This window comes from Scyliorhinus canicula, chromosome 3 (assembly GCF_902713615.1).
Source record: "Scyliorhinus canicula chromosome 3, sScyCan1.1, whole genome shotgun sequence".
Classification (NCBI taxonomy): Eukaryota; Metazoa; Chordata; class Chondrichthyes; order Carcharhiniformes; family Scyliorhinidae; genus Scyliorhinus; species Scyliorhinus canicula.
In genome coordinates, this window is record NC_052148.1 from 24,662,072 (window position 1) to 24,685,579 (window position 23,508).

The following is a 23,508-nucleotide window of genomic DNA, read 5'->3' on the forward strand; positions in this document are numbered from 1 at the left end:
TGCCTTGAGGCTAAAGAGCAGTCCAGGCAGCAGCAGTGAAGAATCTTATCTGTCCCTCACATCTGCTGCTTCAGACAGAAGAGTAGAAACTACCAGCTGTTAACTCATCGAAAGCCAAAACACATCACAAAGCTTTAAAACCCCTCAGGTCCTTTGATTTGTGAGGCTTTCATTCACTTTGAAAGATAAATAGCTTTTAGTAGGCTGTAATTGACAGAGTGATAGCCAGGTCAGGACTGTTTATTTTTATTTTTATCTCCCTTCATGCTTTAATGCATCTCAAGTACCCTGGTGTGGAGCTAACCGCAATGTTTATAAACACCTCAGAGATAAGTGCTTTCACTCCTTTTCACGTCTTTCTCTGCAGGAAGCACTTAACTGCTTTTGTAGTGGTGATGACCTGTTAATCAAAGCTAGATATTTATAAGCATTCCATTAGATTCACAGTTGACTACTTCAAAAGTCACTCAAACGTGAAAGGAGATGATTGAAACAATACTGACAGCTGTGTGTGTGTGTGTGTGTGTGTGTGTGTGTGTGGAAGCAGTCAATCACAGTATAATGAAATTAATATCTCAGAGAAATGAACAAATGGCTTTCAGATCAAAACTTTGAGGGGGTTTAACCTGAGCTGACTAGGTTTCTCTTTCCAGGGATTGACAGGCGCTGCTTCCTGTCGCTGAGCCAGCAGATGTATTGCCCAGACAAGTTTCAAAGCAGCAATCTTTTTCATGGCCTCTGTCTGGACTGCTGTCTGGCAGGGGTCCAGAGAGGGATTCCTCTTCTCGGGGGGCTTCCAGACAGGCATCTCTCTTATGGGGTTGTCTGGTGGGTGTCTGTTTAATTAGGGAGTCTTTGCTGGGGGTCTCTTTAATTAGGGATTCTTTGGTGGAGATTCCTTAATTTGGGTGGGGGAGGACGCTGTGGGGCGTGTTGGTTCACGATTGTGCAATGGGGGGGGGGTGGGGGGAAGCCAGACCCCGCGGTGGGATTTTTTGTCAGTGGAGGTGGCCCGTCATTGGACAGCATGTTCCCTGGTCACGCAAGCCATGGATAACTCCATTGCCTTCAATGGGACCAGGGTATTCGTTGTCTTTGCACATATAACTAGAGGAAAGCTGGGACACTGGGTGTGTTGGAGGACACATTAACAAACCTTAATAATGCAATTAACAGGGTATTCACAGGTTCAGCGGATTGTTTCCCTGCTCCTGCTCCTACTTCGTATGCTCTTATGATCTTATGTTAACAGTTAGTCATGGTCAACATTATCCTGTCTCCCCTGAATCCGCAGTTGGCCAATGCTGGTCCACCTTCATGGCTGGAAAACCTGTCACCAGGGAGGGGGAAGGGTGGGGTGCGGCGGAAACTTGCGCCCATGGTATTTGTAGCTTGCTATTATGATTACACAAATCGCTTAAAAATCACCAAACCTTCTTACTCCAGTGGCTCAGCCCTGTATGGAATTGACATTTCCAGATGCAACAGTCTTGGACTGTCTCTTTGATTGCCTGTTCACCTCTGTTCATATTAGCATCGGCACCTTGCAGCTGGGCAATGGTGGGCACTCTCATGGCTGTGGTACTTCTGCCATCTGCCTATCATGTACCAGATGTCAGAGGGGCAGGTGGAAGTCCCACCCTGTCATAACACCATTCCTGTGCGGACAATTGTCAGTATTTCTTTCCTAAAGTGGATCTGCTAAATTGGGTCAATTCTTTAATATCTGACTGCTGGGCAGCACGGTGGCGTAGAGGGTTAGCCCTGCTGCCTCACGGCGCCGAGGTCCCAGGTTCGATCCCGGCTCTGGGTCACTGTCCATGTGGAGTTTGCACATTCTCCCTGTGTTTGCGTGGGTTTCGTCCCCACAACCCAAAGATGTGCAGGGTAGGTGGATTGACCATGCTAAATTGCCCCTTAAGTGGAAAAAATTAATTGGGTACTCTAAATTTTAAAAAAATATCTGACTGCTTTCAATCTTGTAACCAAAGAACCGTCATATAATCAGAGATCAAAAATGCTGGGAAATTAAATTGCAGATGAATATTTGCAGAACTAAGAAGGTTTGTGTTATCGTTATAGTTAAAGAACATGAATATTGCTGAACAAAGAGGCAGACAGAAGGTTGCAAATTTGAAAGGGAGCAACAATTTATCTTACATGATATTGCACGCTGCGATTTATGCTGAACTGCTACCATTTATCCCGCATTTATACTTGTGCCCTTGGAAATGTGTCATTCCTTCATCTGTCCAGATGAGCGCAAAACAAAAAGTTTCGACGGCATATCTCTTTTTGATCAACGTTAAGTTCTGTACAACCAAGTGACTAAGAACACATGGGTCTATGAAAGAAACTTTTTTCAGAATTTCAAGCGATTATAAAGAGATCTTCCTCTAAAATAGAGCTACCTGTCCATGTGGGAAAATGAAACAATAAATCAACAATCATACAATGACAGAGATGGGAAACAAGCATAGGCTTGAGGTTCTGGAACACGTTCACTGAAGCAGGAAGGGAATTTAATGGAGGTTTGTAAAAAGATATTCAGAATTTTGATAGATGAATAAGGGAAGATGATTTCTTCTTGGTTATGGAGAGAGGGATGATGAGGTCATCAATTTAAAATTGTCACTGGGACAGATGTCTGGAAAAGTTCCTTCATATGATATTAATGCAGTTGGATGGCTTTGTCACGGGAGTGGTCGAGGGAGAAAAGAATGTCTCTTTTAACGAGAAACAGGAAAAAATAGTTGGAACAGAGGAAGGATTTCAGCAGTTCGTGGAGAAAGCTCACTGCCATCACATTCTTAACGCAACTAGAGTTTGACTATAAATAAAAGTTCTGTCAACATTCCCTGTCACTGAAGCAAAGTCTTGGAGCTCCATCCCGAATTGCATTGTGGGTGGATCTGCACAACATGGACTGTAGCTGGACAAGATGGCAGCTTACCATCACCTTCTCCAGGAAATTAGGGATGGGGAGCAAATGCTGGGCTAGCCCACATCCCGTGAAAGAGTGAAAAATAAATCACTCTGATACCATGAACAAATATTCAAAACAAAATTAATTGGGGAAGAAAAGCACATCAGGATCAATCTTTCTCCAGCAAAGAGCTGGCATAACTGTGCGAGACACTTTGATGGAAGATAAGATGTTTCAAAATGATAGCAATTGGAATACTTTGCCCCCATTTTGTGGGCATATAACAGGCACCACTAGGTCACATCTTGGGCAGTACCATCCGGCGCCCTCAGGACACAAGGATTTGGTTTTCTTTTTGTACAGTACTGCTGGAGCTTAGGTGTCATATTTTTAAGTATATCTGTTAAAATTGTGATTTTGTATGTGACGTAACTGCAAAGCCTGATGGATAAGTTCAGTTGAATGTTAGCTAAAGTTTTGTACATGTGTATGAAATTCCAAAAAGCGACGGTTCATTCAACTAATGCAAAATGTTACTGGAAATGCTTTAAACTGTGGATAGCCTCAGGGAAACCTCTGACCCTTTGTCCAAAGACTGTAAACATACCCAATCTGGCAAAGAGCTGTAGAAACAGACTCTGTGCATATTGACCCGTTTAAGCTGCCATTGTTGGGTAAATGACCGCAGAGCCAACGCAACCAGAGGGCTGACCTTTCGATCTAAGAGCCGTGAAAGATAAAAGCCATCAGGTGCACAGAGTTAGAGTCTTGACATACATGCCAGCTGAAAGTATTGGCAGAACAAGTACATCATTACTGACCAATCAGGTGGTCAGAAAAGGGGTTTTACCTAATATGGCACAGAGCCAAGCTGGAATTTTTTTTTAAAAAGTGCAATAGGATATTTTTTGTACACAAATGTGCAACATCAAGGAGAGAAGAAAGACTTCAATCAAGAGTTAACTGGAGGTCGAAGACCAGTGTTCCAGTGTACTAACGGTGATAAATTCCCCATAGTCTGTGGAAACACATTCGTACCTGTTATATTCTGGAGCTAGCCTAAACTGTAGATCCCTTTTAGATCCAATCTCCCAACTGCAATTGTAATCATTTTTTAATTTATTTATTCTTTAATGGGATGTAGGCGTCACTGGCAAGGCCAATATTTGTTGCCCATCACTAATTTCCCTTGAACTGAGTGGCTTGCTAGTTGATTTCAGAGGGTAGTTCAGAGTCAACCACATTGCTGTGGCAGACCAGGTTAGGGACGGCAGATTTCCCCCCTAAAGAACTAATGAACCAGATGTTTTTTTTTACAACAATCGATTATATTTTCATGGTCGCCATTACTGAGGCTAGCTTTCAGTTCGCATTTTATTGAACTCAAATTCCACCAGCTGCCGTGGTGGGATTTGAACCTACGTTCCCAAAGCATTAACCAGGGTCCCTAAATTACTCGCCCACAGACATTACCAGTATGACACTGTCTTCCCTAAATTGTCTTCCCTGCACTCCATGGTCACCTGCCCTTTGGAGCAGGTATGAAGGAATATTCATCAATAAAAGGATTGAAGAAATCTCAAAATTGTTAACCTTGCTAGACAGCACTCACCCCTGTGGCAAGGGAGAATCATTGGCTTAAGCTAAGCTTCCTGTGATCAAAACCGTCTGTGTTATGGTGCCTTGCAGTTCAATTAACGTAAACCTCAGACCTTACAACACACAAGCCATATTCCACTCATCATTTGATGCCCCCACCAAGATAGCATCTCTTTTTACCACAGTGACTGCCTCCTTAACTAATAATGCAATGCCTTCTCCTCTTCTCCCCCCCCCCCCCCCCCCCCGTCTTGCCGTAAGACTCTATATCCCGGGATGCGGAGATGTCAATCCTGCCCCTTACTCAACCATGTCTCTGTGGAACCATGGAGCCAGGGTTCCGCTCTGGGACCTGACTGTCCTTTTTTACAAAATGTTTTTTTGCTTTTCCCATTTTATGTTACATGCAATAATAATAATCGCTTATTGTCACAAGTAGGCTTGTGTTACTGTAAAAAGCCCCTAGTCGCCACATTCCGGCACCTGTTCGGGGAGGCTGGTATGGGAACTGAACCCGCGCTGCTGTCCGTGTTCTGCATTCCAAGCCATCTGTTTAGCCCACTGTGCTAAACCAGCCCGGTCTTCAGTTTGTTTCAGTTTGTAGGTTAAGTTACCAGTTGCCAAGCCGTGCAAAACAAAGCAAAAACAATCAAGGAAAGGTTTAAATTACAAAAGCGATAAACCAAGGAGCAAAAAGTGAAGGAGAAGCAAAGATCACTATATATATTTGCAAGTACTTGTCTCCTCTCCTTCTGTGGCCGTGGTCCCCATTTGGCCAATCTGCCTCAGCTGTACTCCCCAGTGTTGTCCCGAGCGTGTGGTAACCAGAGTGTTTTTTTTTGTTGTTCACTCAGGTTATCCTGGCCCTCTGGCCCGTCCCTTATGGCTCTGTCCCTTGTATGTTGTGGTGTTGTTTGTGAGGGTTCACCACCCCCCCCCCCCCACCCCCTTTTCCTTGGACCTAACTGTCCTGTCATAACATCAGCTGGGATCATAAAACAAACCCTGCCCTGCTCTCCGGGAAGAAAATTTCACACACTGACAACACTCTGAGAGAAAGGATATTCTCGTCGTAGCTGTCTTAAATGGTGGAGCAGACCTGATGGGCCAAGTGGTCTGCTTCTGCTCCTATGTCTTATGGTCTCATGTTCTTACAAGTAAAGCATTCAGTAAGTGCTGAGACCTCAGCTGCTTCCTTCTCCAATTGTGGGAAAGGCTTATTTTTCCTCGCAGTACTTGTTCTGAGAGTTTACTTTCATTCCTCACCATTTCGACTGCTTCAGAGGGAACTCTGAAACTCTGAGCAGGTGGTGAGTCTGGTTTCCACTGGTTTCCACTGTCTCCACAATATATCACACCAGCATGGGCAATGTTTAGCTCCTTTATCTCGCCTCCTCCAAAGGAGAGGGAGTGAGGTTTGAGTGGGGGAAGTGTTGTCCACGACATAGCGTACACGGGTAGAGGATTGGCTCCCTTGGGCATGTCTGAACACCAGTGTCTCAGGAGGCTCAGGGTTCACGGGTGTCAGATATTTGCACCCTGCTTGGAAAAGATCAAATTGGACTTGGTTGCTGGCCTTTGGCAGTGGCCAGTCTCAACACTTTTGACTCAGGCGCCTTATATCTCGGGATCCACAGAGGTTTGTACTTAGTCTCTCACAAATGCATCAGCTAGGTGATGATGAATGTTTTTCTCGTGTCCACCCATGCATTTTCTCGATGTTTGATTAGGTGTGTCGGTTCACTGATCTATGCTCACTGTGCTTGATTAGTTAAGCTTGGCATAGGGGAAAAAAACAAAGTTGTAGAAAGAGTGGAGGTTGGAGCTGTTGTTTGAACAGGGTTGACACCTTGTGATGCCAGAGACACCTTAAAACATTTGGAAAATAAAATACCTATTACACATTGTTACAACTCCCTACAGTGACAGTGATTGTATAGAATCCACTTCCCCTCCTTCAGATATTTTAGGTTTATTGGCAACTCAAGAATACAAAAGAATCAGCAACATGCTGAAAACAGTCACAAAAATCCGTAATATGCGAAAAGCATTCACAACACACCAAAACAACACAAAATCATCACATCTCAAGCCAGCAGCCCCCCCCCCCCCCCCACATACACACACACACACACACACACACACACACACACCCAGCCCCAATGGTAGCTCCAAATCAGTGGAAAGGCACAACTATGAGCAGCACAGATCACTGGAAAAGGACACACTGGAGCGGGACACGTTGTGAGAGAGAGAGCGAGAAAAGGAGTCACAGTTCAACCCAAAACAGTTCCTATAAACAAACCACCAGCTCCAGAGCCAGCCTCGGGCCACCTCTGCCCACCCGCCCCCTCCCAACCGTAGCCCCACATCGGTGGAAAGACGCCCACACCAGCGGCACAGATCATCGGAAAAGGATACACCGATGCTCTGCCCCAACTCAATGAGATCATCAACATCCGACATGTTGGAGTCTTTCAAGCGATATTTGATTAGGATTCAAGAAAGTCACGATCCTGAGAGAATGAAGAATAAATATGGGAAGTTTAGGGAGCCTTGGATAACGAGGGATACTGTGAACCTCGTCAAAAAGAAAAAGGAGACTTTTGTACGGTCTGGAAGGGTGGGGACCGTCGAAACCCTTGAGGAGTATAAAGAAAGTAGGAAGGTACTTAAGTGGGAAATTAGGAGGGCTAGGAGGGGTCATGAAAAGTCCTTCACAAGTAGGATTACAGTGAATCCCAAAGCTTTTTATTCATATGTAAAAATCAAGAGGGTGGCCAGGGAAAGAATTGGACCACTGAAGGACAGTGGGGGGAACCTATGTGTTGAGCCAGAGGAAATGGGTGAGGATACAAAATGAGCACTTTGCATCAGTGTTCACCAAACAAAAAGACTTTGTGGAAAATGATTCTTAGGTAGGGTGTGTGGACAGTCTGGATCATGTTAACATCAAAAAGGAGGAGGTATTGGTTCTTTTAAAGGATATTAAGGTCCAATAAGTTGGGGCAACACGGTAGCATGGTGGTTAGCATAAATGCTTCACAGCTCCAGGTTCCCAGGTTCGATTCCCGGCTGGGTCACTGTCTGTGCGGAGTCTGCACGTCCTCCCCGTGTGTGCGTGGGTTTCCTCCGGGTGCTCCGGTTTCCTCCCATAGTCCAAAGATGTGCGGGTTAGGTGGATTGGCTATGCTAAAGTGCCCGTAGTGTCCTAAAATGTAAGGTTAAGGGGGGGTTGTTGGGTTACGGGTATAGGGTGGATACGTGGGTTTGAGTAGGGTGATCATTGTTCGGCACAACATTGAGGGCCGAAGGGCCTGTTCTGTGCTGTACTGTTCTATGTTCTATGTAAGTCTCCTAGGCCAGATGGGATTTACTCCAGAATATTGAGAGAAGCAAGGGTGGAAATTGCTGGGTCCTTGACTGACATCTTTGTATCCTCATTGGCTACAGGTGAGGTCCCAGAGGACTGGATAATAGCTAATGGTGGGGCTGGTTTAGCACAGGGCTAAATAGCTGGCTTTTAAAGCAGACCAAGGCAGGCCAGCAGCACGGTTCAATTCCTGTACCAGCCTCCCCAACAGGCGCTGGAATGTGGCGACTAGGGGCTTTTCACAGTAACTTCATTTGAAGCCTACTTGTGATAAGCGATTTTCATTTCATTTTTAAAAAATTTTCATTCCATGTGGTACTGTGATTTAAGAAAGGTAGCAGGGATAATCCTGGAAACTATAGGCCGGTGAACCTCACATCGGTAGTAGGTAAATTATTGGAGAGAATTCTCAGGGACAGGATTTATACCCATTTGGAAACAAATGGACTCATTAGCAATAGACAGCATGGTTTTGTGAAGGGGAGGTTGTGCCTCACTAACTTGATCGAGTTTTCTGTGTAGGTGACAAAGGTGATTGATATGGGGAGGGCGGTGGATGTTGTTTACATGGACTTTAGTAAAGCCTTTGACAAGGTGAAGTCACACAGGATCCGAGGTGAGGGAGGAAGATGGCTACAGAACTGGCTTGGTCACAGAAGGCAAAGGGTAGCAGTAGAAGGGTGTTTTTCTGAATGGTAGAGTGTGACTAGTGGTGTTCCACAGGGATCTGTGCTTGGGCCTCTGTTGTTTGTCATGTACATAAACGTTCGCGGATGACACCAAAGTTGGTGGAGTGGCAGATAGTGTTGAGGATTCTCAGAGGATACAGCAGGACATGGATAGGTTGGAGACTTGGGCAGAGAAATGGAAAATGGAGTTTATTCTGGACAAATGTGAGGTAATGCATTTTGGTAGGTCTAACATAGAGGGGAAATATACCGTAAATGGCAAAACTCTTAGGAATATCGAAAGTCAGAGAGATCTGGGCGTGCAGGTCCACAGAACTTTAAAGGTGGCAACACAAGTGGACAAGGTAGCCAAAAAAGCATACAAAATGCTTGCCTTCAAGGGAATAAAAATTGGCAAGTCATGCAACAGTTTTTAAAAAATCTTTATTGTCACAAGTAGGCTTACATTAACACTGCAGTGAAGTTACTGTGAAAAGCCCCCAGTCGCCACGTTCCGGCTCCTGTTCGGATACACAGAGGGAGAATTCAGAATGTCTAATTCACCGAACAGCACGTCTTTCGGGACTTGTGGGAGGAAACCGGAGCACCCGGAGAAAACCCACGCAGCCAAAGGGAGAATGTGCAGACTCCGTGTACCCGAACAGGTGCCAGAGTGTGGCGACAAAGGGAATTTCACAGTAACTTCACTGCAGTGTTAATGTAAGTCTGCTTGTGACAACAATAAAGATTATTATTATTATTATGAAAGAAGGCAGCTCACCAGCATCTTTTGAAGGGCAATTAGGGATGGACAATAAAATGGCCCCGTGAAAGAATTTTAAAAAAGAACAAGTTGTCTTTCTGGTTGCTTTCTAGCAGATGCAGGGTATCATCAACTGCCTGGATATAGCAGCTCCATACTATGAAGGAGTGTTTGTGAACTGTCAGGGCTCCATTGCCTTCAAAATACAGCTGGTGGGCAACCACAAGAAGATGATTCACAAGTTTGCGCAAGATTTGTCATGTACCAGTCCACCCTCTTTCAGTGTATCTTGGAGCAGACTTGCTTTCTGTATGCCTAGAGATGAAGGCTATCCATGCTTGATGAAGAGCCAAGCAAAGAAGCCCCAAGGGCACTAAAATCCAAGCCATATGTCAACAAAATGTTTAATTGACCGAGCAAATTGGCATGAAGATGTGCTCCGAATGCCCCAACAGTTCAGGAAGGGCCTTCAATGTGCACCAGCCATGGTCTCCAGAACAGCTGTGGTGCATTGTGCTCAGCAGAACATTACATGTAGGATCATAGAATCGCAGAAAAGTTACAGCACATAGGTAGGCCATTTGGCCCATCTTGTCCATGCCAGCCCAAGGACACCCAGGTGTCCTTTCTAATCCCACCTTCCTGTACCTGGTTCATAGCCCTGCAGCTTGGAACACTTAAGGTGCAGATCCAGATACCTTTCAATAGGGTTTAGGGTCTCTGCCTCCACCACCAACTCGGGCAGTGAATTCCAGACTCCCACTACCCTCTGCGGAAAAACGTTCCTCTTCATGTCTCCTCTACACCTTCTGCCACTCTTCTTGAATCTATATCCCCTGGTTCGAGAATTTTCCACCAAGGGAAACAATTTTATCCTGTCCACTCTCTATCTCTTCACCTCATAATTCTCCACGCCTCAATTAAATCACCCCTCAGCCTTCTTTGTTCTAAGGGTCTGCAAGATTTCAACCTTGAGGAGAAACACGGTGCAGGAGGACGAAGATGAACAGAATTGGAGAAATGTGACGCAGCCGGTGCACATTAGCAGCCGTGGTGACCCCACCATGTTCATGAAAGACAGGAAAGTCCTCCTTTCTTAACAGCCAGGCCATCTTTCACAGTCTACTGCTCCGGAATACCAGCCGAGATTAGAAATTCAGCTCCTGGTTAGCAGCGGATATATGCAAGTTAAGGAAACGATAATAGAAATTTCCTAATGCCTCTTCTCACTCTAGATTGGCCATTTTTTCATCGGAAATCAATTCAAAAACACTTAAGGAAATGAGGGTAGAAAAGAGATGAAACGTGTTTGAAACCTTTCACAGCTCATTAAATGCAGGGTGGTGCCTGAAAATTAGAATTATTGAAAGCTCTTCCAGTTAATCTTGAAGGAAAGTCCAAGTGCATTATCCCAGGGGCTATGGGCTGATTAACTTATAAGGTGTTTCTGGAGCATTTAATTAGTCAAGAGTAAATAAATCCAAACAGAGTATGTACTTGTACAACACACATGAAAGCATTTCCAAGGTGAAATTCTCTCAGGAAGTAGCAGACCGTTAATGTAGGGGGTGGATCACCATCTCGGGTCTGGCAACAACCTCCATCACTTTTGATTTACCTTTTTTAAAAACCACTTATGCTCATAAAAGCATTCTTTCCATGTCTTAAATAAGCAGGTAGACTGTATTATGGTAGCACAAAAAATTGCCTTCACATGGAAGACAATGGGGAGTGTCCCATTAGAGGAAAACAGCCCTTTGTGGTATTATCATAACTGTAAGAACTGCAAGGGTTAATGAAGTGTAGAGAGTAGCCACTAGAGGGAGCTACAGTTACAACTATATAAGGCAGTGATGCTAAGCCTTGTGGGAGATTGTGTGCAGGAGTTAGCGAGAGAGAGTCAGAAGTACAGATCGTGTAAGTGAGAGCAGATCATCGTTTATTTCAGTAGTGAGATTAGCTGTAGATGAGTGTAGTTTAAATGTTATTAATCAACCGTGCATTCTTTAGGAGTACATGTCGAATCCAAGTTAGTAGTGTTAATAAGTTTATAGCTTTGTTTAAGTTCACGCTCGTTTGTGGTCTTTGTGAACACTATGCCAACCACCCTGAAATAAGCAACACAAAAAACACCACACCCTTCGGTTCACTTTATGAGAAATGTTAATTGCTTTTCTCCAACTGGCCATCTATTTTTCCTCACACCGAATAATGCTGAATGAAGAAAGTTATCGTTTTTTTTAATGTTTTGATTTGATTCAAAAGATTGTCTCTTGTAAAATCAAACACTGTTGCCCTGTTAAGCCAGGGTGGGCTTCCTCTGGCGATGTTAATGGGGAGGGGTGGGGGTTGGTGGAGTGGGAGATGGGGGGGGGGTGGATGGGTCTAAGGGGGTGGAGTTGAAAGGGGGTGAGGGCATGGAGGTGGTGGGGTGGGGAGCGTGGGGTTGGAGGTGGGGGGGGGGGGGGGGCAGGGTATGCACGTGGTCCTGTTACCATGGAGGGAGAGAGTATAAAAATCAGGAAGTCTTGTGTCTCTGGTTGAGCCAGCATTCCTCCTTCAGGGAAGGAAATCTGTCGTCCTTGCCTGGTCTGTGACTCCAGACCCACAGCAATGTGCTTGCCTCCTAATTGCCCTCAGGAATGGGTATTAAACGCTGGTCCAGCCAGTGACGCCCACATCTCATGGACAAATACATTTTTTTTGTTGCCATCCATTTCAGAGAGTATTTGAGAGTCAACCATATTGTTGTGGTGTGGAGTCACATGTTTGCCAGATCAGATAGGGATAGTAGATTTCCTTCCCCAAAGGACATTAATGAACCAGACGGGTTTTTACGACAGTTATGTTCATCGTTGGACTTTTCATTCCAGATTTTTTTTTTTGTCATGAAAGGATTTGAACCCAGGTCCCCAGATAGTGCTATGGGTCTTTGGATTACTAGTCCAGTGACAATACCACTGAGCCACTTTCTCCCCCGTTATCTAATGAAAGATATACTGACATTGGAGGCAGTCTAGAGAAGGTTCCGGGTATCTAGATTGATCCCATGTATGCAGCTGGTATGCAGCAGTCTGGGGCTGGTTTAGCTCACAAGGCTAAATCACTGGCTTTTAAAGCAGACCAAGCAGGCCAGCAGCACGGTTCGATTCCCGTACCAGCCTCCCTGGACAGGCGCCGGGATGTGGCGACTAGGGGCTTTTCACAGTAACTTCATTGAAGCCTACTCGTGACAATAAGTGATTTTCATTTCAGCTTGCAGCACCGATGACCCCGCTATTAAATGGGACTCTGCTTCTTTTTCAGGCCTCAGTGAGGAATGCCCCAGCAAGGCCGCATTTCAACTCACTTCCTGCACTAACAAGCTCAGCTCGCCAGGGCAGGAAGAGATTGAGGTGTTATTTCTCGACCCCCTCTATGGCCTCCGGACCGCCACCCCCATGCCTAACTTGCCAATTAGGGAGTCCTTGAGCCCCCCCTGACGCCACCTCATAAGGGCAAGGCATGAGCAACCTGCCACATGGGCACCTTGGCACTGCCAGCCCAGCACCCTAGCTGTGTCCATGCCACGCCACCTGGGCACATTGACACTGACAGGGTGGCATTGCCAAGGCGTTCGGGCGACATCAGGGGTTCCGGGGTACCACCCTGCCCAGAGCCCGACACACCCTGGGCCTCCAATCAAATGGAAGGCCCCGAAAGAGCTGTTACGCCTGATGCACGTTTGTGGAAACTAGGCTGTCCGAGGCAAGACGGTTCTATCTCGCACGTTGGGTAACTCCAGTCTGGGCATTCACAAGTGAGACTAACTACTCACTTGAATATGCAAATCTAGATTGCGCCAATTGAGGGAAGTGTCTTGTTATGCTCTTGGCGTAGCATAAGCGGCTTCCTTGATGTGCACTCTGACAAAGGAAGGTTCAGACTTGGAGATAGCTTCAACATGTTTATTGAACTATTTACAATTCTCCTACTCGGATTCGCCACGACTGTTAATCCTTTAATAGCTACTCAGACTGATGAACCAGTCTGCTACAATCCAGGTGGTAGGTGTGATGTTGAATCAACCATGTGTCTGTACTCACTGAGTGTCTCCACTGGAAAGAGGAAGATCATGTGTGCTGTGTCCTTTTTATAAGGCTTGGTGTAATGCCCCCCTGTGGTAGTGTCACCTCTGTGTGTATCGTGAATGCCCATTGGTTGTGTCCTATCTTACTGACCTATTGGTTGAGTATCTGTGTGTCATGTCTCTGGTGCTCCATCTAGTGTCTAGCTAGTCTAAGTGTACTTACATTAACCCCTTGTGTATCTACAGTGATGCATATCACCACAGGAAGGATCCAGATCATGATGCAAGATCTTACAAGGCATAACAAGAATCATAAATCTCTCAAGAGGCTTCTCGCGAGATTTAACACCCTTGTTACGTCACTGGGTCGGGCGTGACGAGGCCGGTAGAGTTTTCCAAATAAATGACAAAGTGTCAGATTCTGACTTAAAACCTATGTGCCTCTCTCCAGAAACACAGCCAAGTTTTCATACCAGATCTTCTGACACTGTCATGACACCCTGGGCTAGTGCGCAGCTAATTCCAGCCCCATTTGACTTCAAGTCGAAACACAGGAGAAATTAAATTTTTATTCAAAATATGATGGTTGAGCCAATAAACCGCCATCATCAGGTTTGTAACTTTGGGGCAGCACGGTGGCACAGTGGTTAGCATTGCTGCCTACGGTGCTGAGGACCCGGGTTCGAATCCCGGCCCTGGGTCACTGTCCGTGTGGAGTTTGCACATTCTCCCCGTGTCTGCGTGGGTTTCACCCCCACATCCCAAAAGATGTGCAGGGTAGGTAGATTGGGCACTCTAAATTGCCCTTTAATTGGAAAAAATAATTGGCTACAAAATACAAAATAAAAAAAAGGTTTGTAACTTTAATACAAGCAATGTTTTATTGTGTACAATATTATAATTAAACGGGCAGAAAATATAACTGACTATCTAATGCTCTTTTCCCAATGCCCCCTTCCTAACCACCCCACTCTCTAAACACAACACAGAGGGGAAAGGGAAAGAAAATATGAATAAAAGTAAAAGGATAAAGATATTTGATGCACGGGGATGACTCATGGTCTTTCTGAAGTTCAGCTTTTGTTTTAATACTTCTTCCTATTAGGCGTGAGAAGGTTTTCTCTGGCAAGGTTGTCTCCCTTCTCTGCAGATTCAGCGTCATTTCAGGTTCACAGCACAGGGTGTGCCAGACACCTGTTACTTTCAAAACAATAGAACAGTTATTTTGCTTCAACGTGCAGGAGCAAAAGAGTCCCTTTCACTTAAAGGTCTAAACACTTCTGTCCAGTTCTCTCAGAAAGCATCCTGCAGGAGTCAATCACTGACCGTTGTCAGGTAGAAGACTGTCCCTGGCCAACACGCAGGTTGACAGTTGGCCAATAGATCCTTCAAAGCTGGGTAGGGATTCTCCCCTACCCGGCGGGGTGAGGGGTCCCAGCGGGACAGAGTGGCGTGAACCACTCCGGCGTTGGGCCTCCCCAAAAGTGCAGAATTCTCCGCACCTTTAGGGGCTAGGCCCACGCCGGAGTGGTTGCCGCTCCGCCGGCTGGCACGAATGGCCTTTGGCTCCCCGCCAGCCGTGGCCGAAAGGCATTCGCCGGCCGGCGGAAGTCCGCGCATGTGCCGGAGCGTCAGCAGCTGCTGATGTCATACCGCGCATGCGCAGGGGAGGGGGTCTCTTCCGCCCCCACCATGGTGGGCCCTGATCGCGGGTTTGATCGCCCCCACCCACACCCCCCCCCCAGGAATCTGGAGCCCGCCCGCGGTGCGATTCCCGCTCCCGCCAAATCTTGGGGGCGTAGAATTCGGGGCACGGCGGGATTTCCTAAGAATTCCGCCCCTGGTTCCTAATATCCACTCGGTGCTCAAGAGTCTGTTCTCTCCTCTCCAAAAACAAATTCTAGGAACTCAATGTCTTGACAAGCAGGCTGTTTCAACTTTGAGTCTTCTGCTTTAAGGCACATCCCGATTATGAGTCCACGGACCAAAATATTAAAAAAACAAAAAAGAAAACAAAGCAAATAAGCAGAAAGGACCCTTAAAACTCTGTCAAACAAAAATCGGAGGGTACAGTTTGCACCGTCACTCTGGTGGGGGAAGGGTTCTGATGGATCCAGGTACACAGGGAGTGGGCACCATCTTCAAAGAGAAATGTCAGAGGGCACCCTCTCCCTTCCTCACACATTCATCGGTGTGCTCCCTTTTCCCCCTGTCACACATAAGGGGAGGCTCCTCTTTCCAAGTGGAGAAGGGTTAACCTCCCAGAGAGCCTCCTGGTACTGCTCCCTGAAGCTGTCCCCTGCAAAGGGCAGTTCTATGGGACAGTGTCAGGGCACTGGGAGCAATGCCCAGCTTTGGTTCTGAACCTCGGAGCTTCCAGGCACCAAGGCACCCCTGGCATAGTCATCATGACTGATTTTCATTTTTGAAAATCAATAGTGAATGGCGTTGGCACGAGGTCACGCTGCTGTTGCGGCACCATTCCACGGGACTGAACGCTACTGCTTAAATTATATTGAAATGCATGGAAAGTTATGCAAATCAGGTTAACTTTATTGTGATCTAACCGAATGGTAGAAATGTTTTTTATTTGTTCATGGGCATCACAGACTCTTCCAGCATTTATTGCCCATCCGTAATTGCTCTTGAGTGGGCAGTTAAGAGTCAGCCATGTTGCTGTGGGTGTGGAATTACATGTAGGCCAGACTACGTATGGATGGCAGATTCCCTTCCCAAAAGGACATTAGTGAACCAGATGGGTTTTTCCAACAATTGGCAATAGTTTCATGGTCATCGTTGGACCTTTTTTAATTCCAGATTTTTATTGAATCAAATTTCACCATTTGCAGTGGCAGGATTTGAACCTGGGTCCCCACAGCATTACTCTGGGTCTCTGGTTTACTGACCAAGTGACAATTCCACAATGCCGCTGCCTCCCCGATAGGCTTAAGGGGCTGCCTGGCCTCCCCCCGGGTTTGTTCCTATGCCCCCCCACCCTTTAATCATGACGTCATATTTGTCGCCTGTTGATTATTGAACATTGCTGACTGATGGGTTGCTCGAGTGGAGAAGGAAACACAGTGAATTTAGGCCCAGTTACGGTAAGGAGCTCTCGTTAGAGTCGTGACACCTGATCTAAAAAGTTACTGCAAAATCCTTGCATGGAACATGAACACTGCAGGTGCGACGGGAGGCTGAATTGAAACCCAACTGTGCACTTCGTAAACATGTTCTATCCTCACACACGGCACTTTCCACAGCTCAGCTGAAATTAATGGTTTCAGGAATACAATTAAGAGAATCAAGAAGCGTGTAATGGGAGACATTAGTTGCCCTGATTTGCCTAAACCAAATACGAGTGAAGATTGTTGAGGCAGCAATCAAAGATCATGTAAACTGGATGGTGGGGGTAGGGTAGAGAAGACACCAGGTCTGAGATGGGACAGATCACGGGTTTGATAGGCTGAATGGTATGGGCAACAATGCAAGAGGCTAGGAGTAGCTCGACGCTGAAAAGATATGAATGTATGCAGAGCATATAGATATGATAGTTAATGTGCCTGGAGTGTAGAATGGGGGAGGCTTCTGTGGGTGATAAACACCATCCAGGTCTGTTTGGCTAAATGGCCTGTTTTGTATTGTACATTCTATATTGCAAAAGGTTTAGAAATAAGAACTGGAGCATGTTGCAGCAATAGAGAACCATGATCATAGAATTTACAGTGCAGAAGGAGGCCATTCAGCCCATAGAGTCTGCACCAGCCCTTGGAAAGAGCACCCAACCCAAGCCCATACCTCCTACCTATTCCCGTAACCCAGCAACCCCACTTAACGTGTTTGGACACTAAGGGCAATTTAGCATGGCCAATCCACCTAACCCACACATCTTTAGACTGTGGGAGGAAACCGGAGCACCCGGAGAAAACCCACGCAGACACGGGGAGAACGTGCAGACTCCGCACAGACAGTGACCCAAGCCAGGAATCGAACCTGGGACCCTGGGGCTGTGAAGCAACTGTGCTAACCACAATGCAGTATATAACAGGAGATGGAAATGAGTTTAATATCAGGAACTGGATTCTCCGGCCGGCTGATCTCCCATTGAGGGGCATCCCGCCGGCAGAGAATCCAGCCCCTGGTTTTTAGCATGTTAAAGAAAATGGATTGGGGTCAGTTGCTCAACAATTCTTAAGCTTAAAAATCAAATAATTTATGGGATGTGGGCATTGCTGGCTGGGCCAGCATTTATTGCCCATCCCTAATTACCCCTTGGAAATGTGGTGGTGAGCTGCCTTCTTGAACCGCTGCAGTCTATGTAATGTAGGTACAGCCACAGTGCTGTTAGGGAGGGCGTGGAATGTATTTCAAGGTGTACCACTGAATACAAAGAACAAAGAACAAAGAAAAGTACAGCACAGGAACAGGCCCTTCGGCCCTCCAAGCCCGTGGTAACCATGCTGCCCGACTAAACTACAATCTTCTACACTTCCGGGGTCCGTATCCCTCTATTCCCATCCTATTCATGTATTTATCAAGATGCCCCTTAAATATCACTATTGTCCCTGCTTCAACCACCTCCTCCGGCAGCGAGTTCCAGGCACTCACTACCCTCTGTGTAAAAAACCTGCCTCGTACATCTCTAAACCTTGCCCCTCGCACCTTAAACCTATGCCCTCTAGTAATTGACTCCTCTACCCTGGGGAAAAGCCTCAGATGATCCACTCTGTCTATGCCCCTCATAATTTTGTAGACCTCTATCAGGTCGCCCCTCAACCTCCATCGTTCCAGTGAGAACAAACCGAGTTTATTCAACCGCTCCTCATAGCTAATGCCCTCCATACCAGGCAACATCTTGGTAAATCTCTTCTGCACCCTCTCTAAATCCTCCACATCCTTCTGGTAGTGTGGCGACCAGAATTGAACACTATACTCCAAGTGTGGCCTAACTAAGGTTCTATACAGCTGAACATGACTTGCCAATTCTTATACTCAATGCCCCGGCCAATGAAGGCAAGCATGCCATATGCCTTCTTGACTACCTCCTCCACCTGTGTTGCCCCTTTCAGTGACCTGTGGACCTGTACACCTATATCTCTCTGACTTTCAATACTCTTGAGAGTTTTACTATTCACTGTATATTCCCTACCTGCATTAGACCTTCCAAAATGCATTACCTCATATTTGTCCGGATTAAACTCCATCTGCCATCTCTCCGCCCAAGTCTCCAAACAATGTAAATCCTGCTGTATCCTCTGACAGTCCTCATCGCTATCCGCAATTCTACCAACCTTTGAGTCGTCTGCAAACTTACTAATCAGACCAGTTACATTTTCCTCCAAATCATTTATATATACTACGAACAGCAAAGGTCCCAGCACTGATCCCTGTGGAACATCACTAGTCACAGCCCTCCAATCAGAAAAGCACCCTTCCATTGCTACTCTCTGCCTTCTATGACCCAGCCAGTTCTGTATCCATCTTGCCAGCTCACCCCTGATCCCGTGTGACTTTACCATGAGGGACCTTGTCAAAGGCCCTAATGAAGTCCAGATAGACAACATCCACTGCCCTACCTGCATCAATCATCTTTGTGATCTCTTATAAATACTCTCTCAAGTTAGTGAGACACGACCTCCCCTTCACAAAACCATGAATGTGCAGTTAAATATGCTCCTAAAATCATATTTATCAACATCTAACATCTATTGTTGGAAAAATGGTGGAATCAATTGTTGAGGAAGTAAGCGCAACTTATTTTGAAAATCATAAGCTAAGCAAGCCGGGTCAGCATGGCTTCATGTACAATGGAAATCACATCTGACTAATTTATTAGAGCTTTTCAAGGAAGAATCAACCAGAGTGGTTAGAGGGGAACCAGTAGATGTGTTGTATTTGAACTTCCAGAAGGCAATTGACAAGGTACCTCACTGACGGTTAAGTCATAAGATCAGAGCCCATGGTGTTGGAGTAGTATATTGGCATGGTTAAAGAATTGGCTAATGGGCAGGAAACAGCGAGTGCGGATAAATGGTTCTTTTTCAGGTTGGCGACCAGTAACCAGTGGGGCTCCACAGGAATCAGTGCTGGGATCATAACTGTTTAAAAATGTGAAGTTATTCATTTTGGAAGAGGGATCAAAAGTTTTATTTAAATGGAGAAAAACTACAGAAAGCTGCAACACAAAGGGACTTGGAGGTACCTGTGCCCGAAACACAGAATGCTAGCACACAGCTGCAGCAGGTAATCAGGACAGACAGGGTGAGTCGACAGCGCTGTGCCCCTGGCACTAATCCCACCCCCACATACCCGTACCCCCCCCCCCCCAGGAGAAGGCCGCACACAACCGCTGAGTGCGGGAGAAGACTAGAGGGAGACCACTGGAACTGCGGTCCCTCACTTAGCCTGAGCAGAGTGCACTGGACAAGGTCGGCGGCCCGGAGGAAAGGGAGGTCGCCGAGGCAGAGTTCAACGGCGGGCGAGCAAGTGAGGCCCTGCTTAGTTGCCGATCCCCATGACACATGTTTGCCCACCCACCCCACACCCCCCATCCCCCTCAGCCCACACCTCCCCCCACCCCCCTCACCCCGCATCTCCCACCCACCCCCCCCCCCCCCCCACCCTCCTCACTCGCAAGCCCCTCACTCCCACATTGGTCTGTGGCCTCCGGATAGGTGTCATCAGCCACGACCGCAGTGGATAACCCTTGTCACCCAGGAGCCAACGCCCCAGTCTGGGGAACGTCTCCTGCATGTTAGGAATCGTTGAGTGTGCCAGGATGAAGACGTTGTGCACACTGCCCGGGTATCATGCCCAGACGTGCATGATGCTCATGGTCACATGTCAGCTGTATGTTCATCGGTTTGTGTAGGGCGCCCTGCCATCTGCCGGTGCTCGTAGGAGGACATGCATCTCTGTAGACACAGGGCATGTCAGCGATGGCAGCGAACCCCGCTGCCTGGGCATTTTGGTGGGTTCCGCCCACATTGAAATGGCTGCATTGAGCCACCCGGGCATATGGGGCCTCCATGATGGCGCAGATGCTCCTGGTAGCTGTGGTCTGTGAGATCCCGGACAGGTCTCCACCCAATGCCTGGAAGGACCCCGTGGCATAGAAGTTCAGGGCAACAATCACCTTGAAGGCCACTGGGAGCGGGTGTCTTTCCCCTATACCCACGCGGTGCCAGGTGCATCATGATCTGGCAGCTATGTCACCCTGTCTCCCTGCTGAGCTGATGTCTTCGACGGCATGCCCGGTCCGACAGGCACTGCCAAGGAGGTCACATGCGGCACCTCCTTGGCTCGTCCTCCTCCTTGGCCTGTTGTGTGGCTGGTCCTCCATCCTGTGGGTACCTACAGTTCCTCTGAAGCACTCTCCACTGCTGCACGCGGCGCTGTAGCAAACTCCTCCTCTTCCTCAAGCAGCTTTAGCTCGTACAGCTGCAAGGTATCCCTCAGAGCTGCGGCGACTAGCAGGAAGGTCACCATTGTTGGATGAATTCCAATAGCCATTGTCTGCAGGGGGTGAAAGGCCAATGTGTAAGCATGGTGCGTAGTCCGTGCTCAATCAGGTCACCGGGCTACATGGTGACCTCGGTTGACACTGCAGGCTATGCCCCCGCATGTCCCCCCACCCCCTCCATTCCCACACCCCTGGCCATGTTGGTGGCTGGCACCGTGGGTGTCTCTGGAGCCAATGCCTGATGCCAGGGGTACTGTTGGTATGCACTGCCTTGCCAGATGCATGCTCTGCGGCCCCCGTCCAATGCCCCCTTAGTCGCTACAGTGGGTGTTGCCCTTGAGTGGGTCACCTGATGGCCTGCCATCAGCTGGCGGCTAGGTCGGGGGGTATGGCGGAGACTGAGTGCGGGGGGGGGGGAGGGGGGAGGGGGGGCTCTCATACGGCCGATGTCACTCCGCAGAAGCAAGGGCAATGGTGGGTGGTCAGTGGGGTGCGCATCAAGACAGCTACCTTGCAGGCCGCGGCAATGGACGGTCTATGCCTGGACACTTCACCAGCCCCTCGGCCTGTTCCCCCATCACCCCCACCCCTGCCGGCCTTGGCAGGGTCCCCACTCCCCCCACCCCAGCCAGCACAGCCAGTATCCGGCCCGACAGCTCATGGTCGCACCTCTCTGTGTTCCAGCTCCTCCCTTCTCTTAGCCACAATGCCGGTTTCACGATTTTTAAAAGCACAAGTGAACACGCCGTCAGGCCCCGGAGATTACCTGCTCAGGCCTGGTAAGGATATGCAAACTTTATTTACTGTAAGTGTGTTCCGGACACTGTCGAGGTGATAGAGAATTGGGTTTGGGGTCAAAGCAATGCTGCCCACGATTTTGGTGTCGGAACCTAATCTCCGTCCAATTGCGTTTCTCGATTTTGGCACCAGCCAACGGAGAATCCCGCCCATTACTTCATTGGGGCCATTCAGAGAAGGTTCACTAGGGTGATCCCCTGTATGGAGAGATTGTCTTATCAGCAAAGGTCAAACAGGTTGGGACACGACTCATTGGACTTTAGAAGATTGAAAGGCGATCTGATTGAAACATGCAGGGCGCGATTCTCCGCTCTCACGCCGGTTCGGAGAATAGCGGGCCGCGCCGATTTTCACGGAGACGCCGCTCCGACGCCCTCCCGCTATTCTCTGAACCCCGCACAAACTACACGTCGGCATTCCCGGCAAAGGCTTCGACAGACCCCCCGACACGACCAGAAGCCCGACTTTTTGGCCCCCCGCTATTCTCCGACGTCATCATGCAATCTTTTCACGCCGGCCAACACACCTGCTTTTGAAGTTCGTCAACCAGTCGTGCTGGCTGACGAGAGCTTCGAGGAGGTGAGCGCACCGCTCAGCGCACTACTGGAGTCTGGACACAACGGGGAAGGCATCCCCGAGAACGGGAGGGCGGTCCAGAGCGGGGGGATGTGGGAGACGGAGGGGGGGGGTGGGAGACGGAAGGGGGGGTGGGAGACGGAGAGGGGGGGGAGACGGAGGGGGGATGGGAGACGGAGGGGGGGAGTGGGAGACTGAGGGGGAGAGTGTGGGAGACTGAGGGGGAAGTGTGGGAGACGGAGGGGGGGAGTGTGGGAGACGGAGGGGGGTGTGGGAGACTGAGGGGGGAAGTGTGGGAGACGGAGGGGGAAGTGTGGGAGATGGAGGGGGGGAAGTGTGGGAGACGGAGGGGGATAGTGTGGGAGACGGAGGGGGATAGTGTGGGAGACGGAGGGGGGGGAAGTGTGGGAGACGGAGGGGGGAGTATGGGAGACGGAGGGGGGAAGTGTGGGAGACGGAGGGGGAAGTGTGGGAGACGGAGGGGGGGAGTGTGGGAGACGGAGGGGGGGAGTGTGGGAGACTGAGGGGGGGAGAGTGGGAGACTGAGGGGGGAAGTGGGAGTCTGAGGGGGGAAGTGTGGGAGACGGAGGGGGGAGAGTGGGAGACTGAGGGGGGGAGAGTGGGAGACTGAGGGGGGAAGTGGGAGTCTGAGGGGGGAAGTGTGGGAGACGGAGGGGGGAGTGTGGGAGACGGAGGGGGGAGTGTGGGAGACGGAGGGGGGAGAGTGGGAGACTGAGGGGGGGAGAGTGGGAGACTGAGGGGGGAAGTGGGAGTCTGAGGGGGGAAGTGTGGGAGACGGAGGGGGGAAGTGGGAGACGGAGGGGGGAAGTGTGGGAGACTGAGGGGGGAGAGTGGGAGACTGAGGGGGGAAGTGGGAGACGGAGGGGGGAAGTGTGGGAGACTGAGGGGGGAGAGTGGGAGACTGAGGGGGGAAGTGGGAGACGGAGGGGGGAAGTGTGGGAGACTGAGGGGGGAGAGTGGGAGACTGAGGGGGGAAGTGGGAGACGGAGGGGGGAAGTGTGGGAGACGGAGCGGGGGGAGTGGGAGTTGGGGGGGTAGGGAGAGAGTGAGCGAGTGACTCGTCCAACCCTGGTTACAAAGTGTCTACCACCATGCCATGGCGTGCCGGTCACGACGACACGGCCGCTGGTTGCCCTGTGGCTTACGGCCACAGGCCACTGACGCACCGGTGAAGAGGACGTAGTTAACTGCCCGTTGGATGCAGAAAGTGACCAGGGGTTAGGCTGCCCGCGTGTCAGCAGCGCGATCAGGCCACC